Source organism: Chelonia mydas, chromosome 1 (genome assembly GCF_015237465.2).
Source record: "Chelonia mydas isolate rCheMyd1 chromosome 1, rCheMyd1.pri.v2, whole genome shotgun sequence".
Lineage (NCBI taxonomy): Eukaryota > Metazoa > Chordata > Testudines > Cheloniidae > Chelonia > Chelonia mydas.
In genome coordinates, this window is record NC_057849.1 from 191,641,497 (window position 1) to 191,654,455 (window position 12,959).

At 40.7% G+C, this 12,959-nt stretch overlaps 1 long non-coding RNA gene across 1 annotated transcript; it reads right to left on the bottom strand.

Moving 5' to 3' along the window:
* Positions 1–5,302: 5,302 nt before the first annotated feature.
* LOC122462204 lies at positions 5,303–12,291 on the bottom strand. Its single transcript, XR_006284621.1, has 4 exons — positions 12,107–12,291; positions 8,473–8,541; positions 7,636–7,752; positions 5,303–5,424 (listed from the first exon to the last, which is right to left on the bottom strand). It is a non-coding gene; the product is annotated as an uncharacterized LOC122462204 (long non-coding RNA).
* Between the last annotated feature and the right edge of the window lie 668 nt (positions 12,292–12,959).

The window sequence follows — 12,959 nt, forward strand, 5'->3', positions numbered from 1 at the left end:
GTGACCGTCCCTCCAAGTTCCAAGAAATTTGCTACATTGTCAGTTATTGCACTGTGACTTGAAACCATTGATTTAGACAGAGAATGCATTTTGCATCCTTTAACTGTATATAGTACACCAGTGAGTGCCCTTTGGATGGTCTAGAAGTTCTGTTTGCATAAGCATATAATGAGATTTATTCAACCTATCCAAAATTAAGATGAAAGTCTTGTGAACATAGGTTCTTTCACGAATTTTCGGGTGCAGGACATACCACAGCAACATTTATCACTGTATCTAAGCAACTAATTTTCCAGGGCAATCCCTAGGTATGGGCTAAATGCCTGAACACACTTGAACATATCCTTTGAGGGCTCTAAACCTTTTAGCAACCGCTACTAGCATTTGGCTATGACCTCCATTGTCTATGAGGCATGTGGCAATGCTCCAAAAAGGATCATACATTTGGAGTTTAATGTACCCACTGTACACACACTCAAATCACATATGACTTCAAAGCATATTTTATGTACATTTAGATGAAGTATGATGTGGAGCTGTCAAGTAGTACCATAAGCCTGAAGGCTAGGTGAAACAACTATACCCAAAATGAGAAAGTGTCATCTTGGCCCAGTTCTAAGAAACAAAGCAACACGATTGGCTACAGTTTTTACAGATAATTTCAACATCTTAATGTGTTATTTATTGGGCAAAGCTACCAAACAACACTCTGCTAAAAGATTTTTATTACATTTGCATGAGTATGTGGTTTTTCTTCAGAAATAACGAAGCTGTTTAACATGTGGCAACATTTGCCATATAGTATCATATGCGTTTCCACATCGCATATTCTTAATTCTCAAAGTATCTCACAAGTGATTATAAGAGTTTTCTATAGTTGCTGACCAGATCAATCTCAGACTGACGAGTGCGAATCAGTAGCAGTAGATTGCATGCCATAGTTCATACTGCATACTGGGTAGATATAAATGTACATGAATTCCTAATGTAATACTTTTCCGTTTGTAAGCTTCTGTACATACAATGTACACCTAGTCTGCTTGATAGAAGGTTTTAATTTGTAATTGCCTATGCATGCAGTACTAGCCTTTGAAATAGTCTAGAAACTAGCTTTTAAAATTCAGTATTAGAGGTAACACACAGCTTCACATTGGGCTTCCATCAAAATCCCCACTAAACAAAAATGGCAATTTTGATACTAACATATAGATGAAATTTAGCACAAGTGTGTGTATCAAAATGAAAAATGGTGGTGGAGGTAATGCTAATAATATACTTTGGGAATTTGACATGTCATAGGGAAGTTACAATATATAAAGACAGAGGCTACAAGCCCCTTAAAGATTACATACAAGAGAAAGACTCTCCACAAACTTTGAAAAATGTATTATTTGGTAGATGTTGGTGAAGAACAAATGGAGAGATTTGTAAGAGGTGAACTTGATTCTGATGGGACACTACAGCTTCTTCAGCCCAGTCAAGAAATCTGGCATCAAAACATTTGGTGACATGGCCAAGAAGACTAAATATAAGTATGGCAAGGGAGGGACAGTCTCAGCAGTTATCAGTCCAGCAATTATTTCGCCCAGAGTCCTGTTTATAGCAAGATGCAGAAATGATGTTTCAGTGGCAACTGTTCTTAGTCACCCAATAGGACCTATGCCTATGTTCCTTGCAGATGGAACAATGAGAAGAATAGACAAAGCTGAATTAGGGCATCAGCTGGAAGCTCAAGCAGAAAGAATCTATGTGTTAAGAGCATGCAACAAAGAAACAACAGTGTACATCAAAGATGCTATGGCTGTCATATAAATGATGGCTGGAGACAAATTCCACATATTTGATGAATTGGCTGCTAAGTACTTGAGGCAGGTCCTAAAAGGATTTGACTGAGATAATTCTGTAATCGAAGTCTCTGACAACAGTAACTCTGTGAAAACTACAGAAAGACCACACAGGATAGGATCTGAAGCTGAATACAAGAAATACTAGGTGATTGGTAGACACCCTGTGCCGCCACAAAAAAAGTTTCTAAATGTGGCATCAGGCAAGCAGTCACTTGTAAAATTCCTCTCTGAATATATGGTTCAAAATGCATCTGAGAGTGTAGGAGCACACCCCATACACACACATACACACACCCCTTTCTTGCTGGAGGCTTTTCCAGTGGTAAGTAGCAAAGTTCATCACCATGAGAGGTGCTGAAGCCCAATACTTGTACAGTACTCAAGAGGAAGTGGACACAAGGATGCTTCTGCATCCTGTACATGCTAATATGGCTTTTGAGTCTCTTAGAGTCAAAGGACCCATAGTAATCTGGTCACCTGATACAGATGTTTTGGTGCTTGCTGTTCAAGACTTCCAAAAACAGAACACATACATAACGTGGATTGAAACAGGCAGCATTACCAGCACAAAAGACAAGTATCACTTCATACATGTGCATGCTATTTGTGGCACACACTCCTGCCGTCTGCAACATACTTCCTACTGTACATGTGTTAACAAGATGTGACTCTATGTTTAATGTCAAAACAAAGGGAGCTTACCACCATAGAGATCTTGCCAAGTTGGGAGACAGTGACAGACAAGCCACAATTTCTGCAGCAAGGAAGTTGGTAGCAGTGTGGTGTGACCAGAGCGAGAAAGAAAAGGAGACCCACCGACACCTGAATTGCATGTGCCTCAATATAGCCATCAAAAAGGAAAAGTCACTGGCCAAATTCACACCATGTGAGGACAGTTTTGAAGAGCATGTCAAAAAGCATCTTGGCAAACAAAAATTTGGATGTCTTCACACACAGTCAAACCAGATCCTGGCCACTATTGCAACATGGATAGAGAAATGTGGATGATGAAGTACTTCCTGTATTCTTCAAGGGCCCAATGGCATCTAAGCTTCTACAAGACCTTATTTGTGCCTGTACCAGTAGAGGTCACTGCACAATCAACTCTATCTGTAGTCAGAACAATCTTCCCTGGACAGAGCTGTGAACATGTCAAGACAAAGATGACTGTGTGAACCCCTGCACTCTTAACAGAAATCATAATGATGAACAAGATGACGGCGACGTTGACTAGAAATGTAAGCAATGCAACTACAATTCAGTGATACCCAGACAAGCTTATTATTAGATTTTTTTCGTTTTACTCTTTAGATTTTTGTTGTGATGCTTTGAGGTCACAAAGAAATAAAATTTATTTCTTGAAATAATACATGGAGTCATTAAACTAACAGAAACAAATACAAATACTGGATCATTTTAACATGTTGATGGTGTCATTGTTTATTCCCCTTTCTATGGTAATGGCACCACTTGACTCATCATATCTCATCTTAAAGTAGATATAATAAGCTTTTGTGTGTGTGTGTATAAAGGGTACATTAAGTTAAGCAAATCAGTGGTGTCTGCCACTCTCCATTTCTGTGCCCACCTACCGAGACTGAAAGGTGAATCTGGGGCTGCACCCTAATTTTCCCCTCACTCATCCAACCTATACTTTCAGCTGCCAAAACTCTTCCCAGACACCCGGTAACAGGAAACCTGTTGCTCCAGCTTAAAAAATTATCCTTCACACCCACATGATGATTTTCTCCCACCAAACTGCAACCTTTTTGTGCACCTCAGCCTGCTAAGTGGGTTCCTAAAGTCTGTCCACACCATTAACATCTTACTTCAAGAGACAGCCCCACAAATCCCTAGAATTGGTCTTCCTAGATGGAACATGGACATCCAGAGGCACGAGAATTTAAAAATAAGTTAATCAAACATACTCTGACTAGATACTGGCCCAAACTAGAATCCTGGATTCAAAATACCTCTTGAACTTAAAAGTTCAGCTCCAGAGCCTAACTTTGTATTTATCTCCTGTTCCTATAACAAACTGAAGTAAAACTTCAGCTCCAAACATGCCTCTAAGCTCTGAAACTTTAGCGCAACTCTAATTCAAACCTCAAGAAAAATTGCACACTCACCCCAAAATCCTAGCTTTATATGCTTGAGTTCCAAAATACCATCATCCTTCCAAGGATATATGCAGTCTTTATTTATGTTTGCGGTGTGTGACTCTGATGTTAGTGCAGCTTGTTCTGTTACTATGAAACAAAACTTGTGCCTTACATGACCAGAAAGAACTTCAATAGTAATAACAAATGTGTTTCCTCTTCCTTTTTTCTCCTTCAAGTTAAGGACACAGTGTTTCATTTCCATTTAATGCAACTGAAAGTTATAGATGTTGGACTTGTTTGGACAAAATAAAAAGGGTTCTGGACTTTCAACCAAAACTTGAACAAGCCGAGAACTTTTTGGAAGTTCAGAGAAGTTTAGTTATATTATCCTTCACTGAAAGGGGGAAATAGGTTAATTAAGTGCTGGCAAAAGATCCTGGCTTGACAACCACGAAGACTGGAGTCCTCTATCCAAAGAACAAGTACAGCACACAGGCAACTACACTGCAAGTTTCCCCATGCTGTCCCAACAATGGACCTCATTTCTAACCTGAGTCATGCTGTGGTTAGAGAGAGGATAATTGAGGCTAGAGCTGGGTGAATAATGCAAAAAAGCCAAACAAGCAAAAATCATTCCCACAACTATTTATTCATTTTTTTTTTTAGTGAATTAGCTTATGACATGGGCCTATCTCTTGGATAAAATTCTGGCCACAATGAAGTCAATGGTAAAACTGCCCTAGACTTCAAAGGCACCCTTTTGTGTTTGCTTTCTGCAAATATTTAAGCAATTCACTTTTACTGGCAAAAGATGTTCACGGGAAGCAATTTTACAACTGAACATATGAATATTTGCAGAATCTACATTTTAAATTCCCACAAATATTTGAACCATAAGTGCTTTATCCATCCTATGTGACATGTGAAGAATCACTATTAAGCAATGCGGCAGTATTGCAATATTTATCATCAAGTCATAGAATTAAAAAACAAAACAAATGACAAGATTTTTGTTGAATAAATTTGGATAATGGATACATTTTAAGAAATTGCAATGTCCTTCCATAAGCAGAAAAGGTGGCTAAATTAACTGAATAAATTATTCACTGTAAATTATTTGCTTAACTCTAGTACCAACTCTATATACATTAAATTCCCGGTGTCTCTACTGAGATTACTAACAAGGGTACCAATTAGTGCCAGTGGTGCTGGTGATTTTATTTTAGGGGAAAAACCAATCCACTCAGTTCTGTACTTCCTGGTTTGAGCTGGTACTGCAAGTTAAAATATTGAAAGGCTTTGGATTCCTCCATTCCACTCAAAACCAGAAAATATTAGAAATCTTAAAAGAAAGCCTGTTTGCATGAGTTTTACAGCCTGATTTTCCAATCAAAGGAGTTTGAATACATTTGGATGAGCGTCCAGACTTTGGGATGCTTAAGTCAGCTTCCAAATCTTTTGATGTCTGCTGGTCCCTAGTAACAGAGAAATGAAATAGAAATCTGTGCTCAACAATAAAGAGATCTTTATCTTAACCATTTTCATTTCCAGGATATGTACGTAAAAAGCTTTATGAACTTGTCTATAGCAAAGGAATAAGGTTTATGTAATGTCTTGAGAAAGATACCTTCTCTATACCCAGTGAGGACTTTGGACCAATCAAAGTAAAGACAGCCACAGAAAAATCTGTGCTTGCATAGATATGCCTACTCCACCTCAGTGTGCAGCAGGTGAAGCTGCTTTGCCAATATGATCAATTTTGGCTGGTTTTCGGTTACAAATCACCCTAGGATTTGAATGCAGGGGTAAATGGAATGTTGTTATGCTTATTGCACGAGTAAAGGGCAGCAGAACTGTGCTTAGCCGGTCCTGATTGAGGAGGGGGTGACCTTAAACTGAACCTCACTTGCTAAGCGGGGGGTAGGGATGCCAAATCCCAGTGAGGGGGAGAGTGGGTGCAGACAGATTTTCTACCTAGTGGTGTGGACTCCTAGACACCATTTGAGCTGCCCCCTCCAGTGAGCTGATTAGACTCAACTGAGAGTCCGTGTTTCGAGTTGGCGAGTCATGGAGTTGACATCACTGCTGAGCCGATCTAGGGGCTAAGCCACCGACCTTGTGTGGGGACAGTGTTGCAGCGAAAGAACACAGAAAGTGCCAGCTGAAATCACTAAGCGCTCGGGGAAGTCGTAAAACCTCAGAATGTGACCTGCTGAGGGCAATGACAGAGAGACAGCAGCAGGAGAGAAACACCGACGCCAGCAGCAGCAGCAGAGAGATATCAGGGGCAGAGAAACAGTGGCAATGGCACAGCAGCAGCTGTGAGCCCGTAGCAAAGGTGGCAACAGCAGAGGCATTGTTCAACATTCCCCCCCCAGGGGTGAGGGGAGGGGGAGGCGGGAGGTGAACCCCCATGAACACACCTCTGAACTCTGGGTCTTTGCTAACCAAGGCCCACACACTGTGAGTGGGGTGCAGAAGAGGGAGAGGAGAGTGGTGTGTTAAGAAACTTTCGTCTGTCGGACTTTCGCAATGCACGGTGAGAAACTGAACCAAAGGATACTGCCCAACGCTCTGTAGGGAGGGTATTTGCCTATGGTCACCTGCTTTTGAATTGTGGGTGTGGTGTTTTCCCAAATTAATGCTGGGTCCCCTTTTCCTAAAAGTTGTATTTTGTTGTACACAGACTCAGTACTTGCAAGAGGGGAAGTATTGCCTCTCAGAGGCACCCGGGGTGATAGTTAATATTCCTAGATTACTAGGTGGGGGCTTGAGCTGGTTCTACTTTGTGTTGTTCATAGACAAACCCTAGACATTGAACCCAGCCCTTGTTGCTGCCGACTCCACTTGGCAGAAGGGTTACACTGAAAATATATATTGTCATTGTCCATGGAAAACGCATTCAGGAGGGAAAGCTTATGTGGAAAGTGGTGCAATAGAGCAGGCCAAAAATGTTAAAATTCCAAATTTTGACAAAATATTTCATTGACATTTGACATTTTAATGGAAAAGTGCTATGCAATTTTTGCTAAAATCAAATTAAATTTTTCAGCCAATGATACAGCTGGTTTAAAAAAGTTTCAAAATTCAAATTTGGATGAAACATTTAACCAATTTCAAATTTTAATGGGAAAAAAATGAAAGTTTTGTGAGTTTTACATTCTGTTTTTCAACTTGTCATACTGCATCTTCAGCAGTAGAGGTGGGAGAAATTTTTCATACTACTCTCTTTTTCAGTGAAAAATACAGATTTGTTAACACTGAAACATTTTGTTAATTTGTGTCGGTTTCACCAAATTGTTTCAGTTGGAAAAAAACGTTAAAAAAATTCCAAAAATCAAAACATTTTGATTTTTCAATTCAAAGCAAGTTTTCATTTCAAAATTTTCTTTAGCTTTATTAAACAGCAATCAAAAATGCTCTAAATTAAACCAAAATATTACATTTTGGGTTAATGTAAACATGTTGTTCAACCCCAATATTTTTTCAACTTTTCAATTCAGCTAAATTTCCAAAAAGTTTCATTTTCAGTTTGATCAGAAACATTTTTTTCCTGAATTGCCAGTGAATCACAAAATTAATTATCTGTACTGCTCTATTCAGCATTCCCAATGGTCCATCACATCTTGCCTGCAGAGTGGTGGGTCTGGTGGGACTTCACAGTAGTTAAGGTCACTAAAACTCACCTTGGGACAAAGTCTATGAGAACACATGGAGTCTTTCTGTACTGCTCGCTAGGACACCTGCAGCAACGACAGCATGGCCTGCAATGTTGCTGCTCAACGAAGATGGCTGATGACAGCCTGTCAAAGAGAAGGGAGTGGCTGTTGATCAAACCAGTAGGAATTTATGTCAGAAACTGCAGCCTATTCTGTATTCTTATAGTGTAGATGGCCCCCTGATTTCTCTCTATATCTGGCTAATCACACCTCATTCTCAGTCGCATACAGCAGAGCTTGCATGGGGCAGACATGGAGGGAAAGAGAAGTAGCCTTACACAGTGGTAGGGGATAAGATAACATGCTTGATCTTCCATGGGATTAGGGCTCTCCACCTGTGTAAACTGAGGAGGCCACATTACTCCAAGATTTTGGAACAACCAAATTAGAGACTATATGGTGGGACAGAACTATAATGGTCTTAGTTAACTATGCAGATGCCCAGGCAAGCTGCTCTGGTTCAAAATGAGCTGATGCTTCATTGCTTTAATGCTGAGCCCCAGGCTTCTTGTGGTCTGAATGGCATAGCATGGGGTGATCTCCCCTCTTTCCAAGTTATGGCCTATCTTCTCTGAACCTGCTTGGCCCTTCTTTAGTTAAGACTTTTATTTTGCAATCCAATAAATTGAGAAGTTGGCATTCTGCATATACTGTGGTTCATCAGTCATCCCTATAAATCATGTCCTGAAAAGTAATAAACACCACAGTTTGCACTGTAGGAACAGGAAGTAATAAATAATGCAGAGCCAGAAGGATTGCAATTCTGTAGGTTACGCTGCATGATATAAATGTTTTCAAACTCACTTTATGCACTTTTAATTGTTCTTGCACGTAGATTAACTTGTTTGTCCCTTTTACTCAGCTGCCTCACATCTGTAAAAATTAACAGGTAAATTTACTACTATGAACTATATATATATATATATTTATAACTTACAAATGGGGGAGGGAAATGAAGATGGCCGCTAATTAAATGACAGTCAGACATGTCAAAAGATTCAAGGACAAAGAAGAGGCGGCAAGGATACAAATCAGTGAGCACGGAGATTTGCATTATTAAATTGTCCCCCTTTTTATAATCACTGAGCTACATAATTGTTTTTCATTTAGACGAGAAATGACAGATCCGTCATCCTGAAAAATTCAATGGCTAAAAAGCTTTTCGAAATATAGATTAGACAGAAATAGTTATAAATGCCAAACCGTTATTTTTATTTAATTTTTGGATTGAAAGAAAATGATTTTTTGAAAGAAATTTTAGTTGAAAGTGCCATATTTATACTAGTTGAGGATTTCAACCATCAAGGTTACCTGAACTAGCATTCAGGGGAACCAGATTTGAAATCTAGACAAGAAAGAGCCAGCTACTCAGAGTAGGGGAAATTTTCCCAGGGGAATTACAGAGTCCTTGGAGTCTCTCTTCAAATCCATTGTAGGGCTTGCCAGACAGCAAGAATCGGGCAGAGGAAAAAGTTTGGCTCTCAACACATTGCCATTTTCCAATGAAAAAACATTCTGCCAAAAAATTCCTGACCAGCTGTAGTCAAGAGTTAAGTGTCAGGTTGATGGGGGTGGGTTACAGTAGAGTAACTGTTTTTAAACCTGGGTGCTTACAGTTAGGCTCCTAAACTCATATTTAGGCCTCTACATAAAAGTGGCCTGACTCCCAAAGGGGCTGAGCCATACAAAAGCCTGATTCTCTCCACACTGAACCACCCACCCCCCTCTCTTATGTTGTACCTGGGCGGTGTAGGGGAACTATAGTAGATGCATCTGAGGGAACTCTCATGTGACCGTTAACAGGAAAGTTGGGAGAATTGGGTTGGCTTGAAGACCAGTCCCAGGAGGCTCTAGGGATTTAATAAATAGCTAAGTAAAAATTGTCATTCCTTGGAGTGTTGTCTGTAAAGTTAAATCAGAATAGATGGAACTTTTATAAGAGTAGCCATTTTCAGAGCAGTTTCCATTACTAGTATAATGGAAATACATGTGAGAGAACCAGAGTTGGGATGGGGAGGCAGTGGTCAGGAACAGACGTTGATCAGGGTCAAGCTAGCATTCTGGTTTCAGGTTCAAGGTTGAACCAGATGTAGTGTTCTGGCTCTGTTTCGATGGCAATGAGATCTCATGAGTTGTATTCACAAGATTTCCCCCATCTTGGGTCAGAAGTGAAGAAAGACCCCTTTCAGATTTGCAGCCAACCCAGAACCAAACTAGAGTGCCAGGCTAGGATCTGGGAATTTGAATCCAAACCCACTCCAAAACTCAAAGGGTTCAAAGTCAAGATTCCAATTTTGGCTCATCTCAAACACGTTATACAAGGATGAAAAAAATTAAAAATTTTATGACCTAAAAATGGGGGTAATGCAAGAGGAGAAGGGAAGAGAATGCTCTCAATGGTTAGCACTCTCTTTTTTATCGAAGAATTTTGTACTTTGTTTCTCTTCTCAAGCATATACATCTGTTCCTGAGACTAGCCATGGAGAGTCATTGCACCGATTACTGATCTCCACATTCCCCATGAGTACTTGGGCAAATAAAGCCTTGTTTAAGACAAAGAAGAATCCCCTTGGCTCATGTCAAGAAAGAACCTGTCATTCAGGAAAGTGCTCAGCAGAAAACATCAGGCTGTGGCAGCCTCCAAAGTTTTTCACCTAACTGATAAGTGGTCAGCCCAGAGTTTAACCCACTGCTTGCATTAAAATGTCAGGTGGATTTTCTAGACATGCTCATTGGAGAACTCGACTCAGTTCAGTTCACATAAATTCTAGGCATTGTCCAGAATGGGGACTTTATTCTGCAGAAAGGAGGCAGTTTGGAACATCCAATAATGCCTCCCGAGGGGCATCTTTCACCCACATATTATATAAGCTCTGCCCACACTGGGAGAGTAATTGCTCTCGCTCGAGCCATTTATAAATCAGGTTGTTGCTAGCAGAGCCCCAGTACAGTTTTCTTGATGAATGTGGACTGTGGCTAATCTCTACAATACTGAACTGGGGAAATCCACACCTGGCCTAATCCAGGTCTTTTAGGCCCCCTTTACACTACTCTGGACCTTTTCCCTGGCATAAAGAGGATTAGTCCAAGTCCCAGCATCCTGAATCACTTCACTAAGGCACTCCCAGCATGTTCGTCACATAGTGGGCAGAGCGGGGCTGGGGATGGGAACCATGGGCATACTGTAAATGGGATACACTTGGAAATAATAATCCTGGTTGGCATCCATTCATTTTTCTCCTAACAGCCCATTCAAAAAGTGTTTGGAATGGGCTGTTTTGGATCAAAAAGAAGTCAGGACACTTTCTGGACTACTCAGTGAAACAGAATCTTATTCTACATTATTATACACGTAACAGACTAACACCGTTCTTATACAAAAAATCCTTTGGACTAGGAACCCTGCTAGCGGCAATGGCCTTCTTCGCAACAGTTAAATCAATATGGTCCTACACCAAATATCAACACAGCCTTAACTAGCCTGCACAATTGCAGAGACTCATGGAGCTTCCATAGGCTAACATCTGCAGAGCCTTTTGTTACTGAGCACCCAGACCACAGGGTCTGACATGTTTGCAAAATTCCATGTCGCGAAACTCACGTGACTGCATGAAGTGCCAAGTGGATTTCAATACGTGACTCGAGTTTGCTGACAAAGAAAGCATGGACTGTGTGCAGAAAGTGGCTGAAGCTAGTACCACCAATGTAATGAAAAATGAAGTGGTGCAGGACAGCACATTTAGAAAGAGCTAGACCTTTCACTGATGGAGACAGCATTGATCCTATAAAATTAATCTGCTGTATGTGAACGGATAGAAACTGAATACCAAGGGAGACAGACAGACTGCAGCTACTAGAGCAATAGAATAAAGAGATGTGCCTGGGAATAACCACGGCACTTCCTTCCCAGTAATGGCTGCGGAAACCATCGTAGGCTTCTAGAGAGACAAGCATATCTGCTCATTAGTGATATCATTTGTGCCTGGTGTTTGCTGCCGTTAATGATGGCTTATTCTCTCTGGCTGCCAGCAAAAGAAAACAGGAAGGGCATTTGGAAAGCTCATGAAAAATATCCACAGTTTTAGGGCACTGGGGCTTGAAAAATGATGGATTAAAACACACACAACTCTGATAAACATGCAAAGAATTATAGATGGAAGGAAAAGAGGTAATAAGAAATTGAAAGATTTTGTTTATAGACTTGACGGGTTGACTGGGGTATAATAATGGGACCTGCTTCCAATCCATCCTATGTGAAAATAATTGGTGTGTACAGAAGGATCTGTTCATAATAAATGGATCTCCTTACATTGTAGCAGAATGACATCAGTATGAATATGCTAGAATGACAGCATAATTTAGCGGGAATGATACCAGAGGTGGATGTTATTAGCTTCAGCATTTCTGAAGGCAAGTTACACTTGTAGGCATAGCTTACCTCCACACAAAAGGTGCACAAGGTAAAAGTAGTGGCAGCTCTATTGAGCAGCAGTTCCAACTGAGTTAATTAGACTGTACTCATCCTTCAGTCACGCTGCTGCCAAAACATGCCAGGAGCTGGGAAAGGGAGGAAGTCAAATGCTGCGGTGACTTTAGCCCAGGCAAACTGAGATGCTCCGTGCAGTTCTGTAAGGAACAAGTAAAGAGATTACAGAGAGTACATATCCTGGACCTGAGCCAATGGGGGAAGGAGGCAGGAAACCAGAAGAGAGGGCTAGAACCCCAAATATACCAGATTAATGCTTGTCAACCCCTTGGGAGGGCCTAGGGGCAGAGGTGGCTTTACACCATCTTTCCACCCAACCCCAACACTTGGGAGACAAACCAAAGTCTTAGGGCTGCTTTAACTTGTGCCAATGGATAATATCCCAGGAAGCCCCTCTGCTCCTTTTTGGAGTACCTCAAATTCCAGTGACTGGGGAATATAGGTTATGGCAGACCTATGTCAGTTAAGGATTCTCCTACAACAGGGGGATTCTCAGCTGCTGTCTTAAGGCAGCTTTAAAGTCCTTTTTGCATTGCTGACTTATGAGTGGCTGAAAATGTTTACGCCCCAGAAATTTTATGACCCTGACACTATCCGACCTTACCCTCATTTTATCACTTTACGAAATAGAACTGATAATGGGATATGGAGCTTGTTACAAATTCAAATCTGCCTTGGGTTGACAGTTACCACTTTAAGGCTTTTCAGAGAGTGTTGTGAAATCAGTCACTCCTGTCATTCAAGTTCCTTCTTTCTAGAACAAGGATTTACTTCACTAGAGCCAGCCCCAACAACTGGCACACTT